The following is a 3,476-nucleotide window of genomic DNA, read 5'->3' as shown; positions in this document are numbered from 1 at the left end:
CTGGAGACCTTATGGATGGAAATCCCTAACGAGGGCCCTTCTGCAGCCCGTAATGACTCCTCGAAGTTGCTGCAGGTCTGGAAAGCATGCCAGTCACAGCCACAGATCAATTCTACACCCACGGAAAGTGACTGAATAAATGGAACCTCGCCAGTTATTATCCTTGCTAACAGCAGGCCCCTTCTTATTTGTCCTAATTAGCAAGACTGAAATGTCGGAGGAAAGAAGGGGAATATTCAATAAAATCTAAATTATTGAATGACTAAGATTTCGCCATTAGTTCAGCCATTCTTTACCTTCTTCAAAATGTCAAACAAACGGGGAACGCGGATTTGCAACGCTGCCCTTCTGTTCCGTGCAACTGGAGGGCATATATTAAGCAGATTAAGCATATTCGGCTCCCGATCGTTGTCAAAACACCGCAATTGCCTCGCGATTATTAACCCAGGAATATGCAAATGAGCGGGGCCGGCACGTGTTGCGGGCGCGCTGAGGTAATATTTGCCTTGTGCTGGTCTAGTCTGGGGATGTGTTTGCTGAAGAGCCTCTCCAAGCCCTGAAGATGTTGAACCGACCCGTTAGAGGCAGGAAAACCTTCGGGAGCGGGGCCTTTGGGGTGGGAACAGTCAACTTCTGCCCGGGAATCACCCCCACCTTCCTGCTGAGCCAGACCCGGGAATATCCCGCCCGTGGCTGTTTTCTCAGAGTCCTTTTCCAGCCCTTCCCAGCCCTCAACCGCCGGGATCTGAGGAGCTCTCCCAGCCTCCACCACCACCAAAAGCTGGCAGAGGGAACCTTCCCTTCCCGGCCATCCCGGAACCTCCTGCGTCTATCCCGGGTATTTTTTTTCCTCTTTATATACAGGGAAGGGGAAAATATAGAGAAAGAAGAAACTGTCTGAAGGAAGCAACTTCAGATTCGCCGAGGTTCGTAGAGTTGGGTCCAGTTCTCATCCCCAGCGGGATCCTGCGTATAGGATATTAATAATTAATAATGTCGGCCTACCAATATTAGCAATATCCCCGAAGATGTTGAAGGGAGGGTTAAGGAGCGAGTCCAGCCGGGCCTGTCGGTGCTGGATCTGAATGAAAGCCGAGGGGTTTGGGACCCCCCCGGGGTCCCTCTGCAGTTACAAACCTCTCCCCTCCGCTCTCACCCGGCAGAAAAGCTTAAATGAACCTCACGGATGGGACGAGCCGGGTGACAGCCCCGCTTCTGCCCTGGGGACTCCACAGAAACATCCGAGGCCACTCACGGGGGAACAGGACAGGTTTCCCCGAGCCGTCGGACGAGGAATTTGATCTCTTGGCGCAGAAGGAGGCGGGGTTTGAGGGGGTTGTGCCTCTCCAAAACAATCGAAAGAGGCATTTCTCACCCAATCTTCCACTCCAAATGCTGTGCAGAAGACCAAGAGCACAAGGCGCGTCCCTATCCCGGGCTGACAGGTCTCCCATCCCCTCTGGGAGATGCTGATCACCTGGGGACTGTCCCCACCCCGACCCCGTCTGTCCCCTCCCCGCCCCCGAGAACGACAGATAAGAATTATTGTACCTTATCTTAATTATCCCGTGTTTATTCTCCAGCTCGGAGATAGCCCGGGGTTTGTAACCCATTAGAAGGATTCCCGAACTCCGGGAGCGTTTTCCCATCTGATTTTCACTTTTTACCCCCAAATATAGCTCGGCAGGCTCTGAGCTGACCAAGACACGAGCCGGGGCTATAAATTTCCCTGGGAATGTCCTTTTGGTGATTCCAAGTCCGCAGCCAAACACGCAGCTCAGCCCCAGCACCGCTCCCTATAAATCACCCCTGCAGGAGCCAGAAGTGACATTTCTTACGCACGACACGAACTTTCTCCGCAGAGGGTTGTATTTAACTCCCGAAACGAAGCGTCCCAAGACTCCGAGCGCTCGGGAGCCTTTGGAAATGCATCATTCCCTCCTTTCCCCCTGCACAAAACCCTCCCAGGTCTGCCTCGGGTGAAGATTTCTTAATGGGGTTTTTCCCGCAAACTGCTTTCGGAGGGGAAGGATCCCCCGTGTCAGGAGAGGGGTTTGAAAGCAAATAAAGCAGTTTTTAGAGAAAGGAGAGATTTCCCCTGCTCTTCCCTCCCAGGCTGGAGCAGCCCCGAGGTTCCTGGAGTCGCTCTGTGTCCCTCGAGGGGAGAAACTGCTCTCAAGAAAAGGTTTATTTTAATAAGATGCCTCCATCGGGTCGGAACAAAAGGCGGGGGGCAAAAGCCCCCCTTTGTTAACTCAGTAGCGAGGGGGGTGGTTGTGTTTCCACCCCGGGACAGCGAACCTACCTCGGGTTTTGTCACGGTCAGTCCCCCTGCCCGGGGTGGCCGGAGGGGCCAAAGGCACGGGGGGTCTCGAGTGGGCATGAGAAGTCCCCGCCACCAAGAACTCCTCGGAAAATCTCAGTTCTGCCGCTGGTGACCTCCTCATCCTCATCTGCCCGTGGATCAAAGCCCGGGGCTGAGGGGCGGGAGCTCCTGAAGCGCTTTTAGGCCGCATCATCTGTCGGGAAGGGGGGAAGCGGCTCCGGGCGAAGGGATCTGGGGATCCCAGCGGGCAGGGAAGGGATCTCTGCCTCCCACGGACTGTCCCACCTCGCTCCGGGACAGCGCAGCTTCTTTTTCCAGGCGTCAAAGAGCTTAAAATTATCCCGCTCCGGTTTTATCCTCCTCAATCTCCAGATATTTTGTTTTTTTCCTGTTGGGTGAAAGGCAGCAGCATCCCCCAAACCGTGTGGGAATAGTTACTGTCTCCCTCAAGAAATAAGCGAAAATCAAGCAATAAATAAACGAAAGGCTAAGGAAGGGGTAGGACAGAGCTCTAATAATTCGAGAAGCTCCATCCACACCTTTTCTTGGACCGTCTTCACTCTCTCTAGTCCCCATAAAGGAGGATTTAAAGAAATAAATGTGTAAAGGGCAGAATTAGGCTCAGTCAGAGTTTGATCGTTAACAATAACCCGATATTTCTTTCTTCTGTGGGTTCTGAAGCTCTGAACCAAAGACAGATCTCACACTTTCCCCGCCAGAGGAATAAAGACCAACACCAATAACCACAACAACAACATCGGTAATTTGCTGTGGGATCCAGGGCAAGGGACTACGCAGGAAATTTGGGAAGGCGATTCCCAAGCGATTCCCGGTGTCCCTGCACGCCCTTTGATCCTGGCGTCTTTCCAAAATCCCGCGCAGCCGTCACAGGAACAGGTGGGAAAGGGCGAGGGGGTGCAAAGCAGCGGTTGGAAGCGCTGGGAGGGGCTCGCGGGAAATCGGGAAACGGTACCTTCCATCCCGCTCCCTGGGATGTGCCCGGGTTTGGCGGCCCGGGGACCCCCGGCAGGTGAGACCCGAGGGGGGTGAGAGGCTGCGGAGAGGAGCAGATGGCGAGGGGAGAAGGTGGAGGCCCCTTTCTGGGAGGAGATGGGCTCCAAGGTCCCATCTCTCGTCAGCTGCCCTTCAC

Source organism: Manacus vitellinus, unplaced genomic scaffold (genome assembly GCF_001715985.3).
Source record: "Manacus vitellinus isolate BGI_N305 unplaced genomic scaffold, ASM171598v3 scaffold_102_pilon, whole genome shotgun sequence".
Lineage (NCBI taxonomy): Eukaryota > Metazoa > Chordata > Aves > Passeriformes > Pipridae > Manacus > Manacus vitellinus.
Note: the sequence above shows the minus strand (reverse complement) of the source record.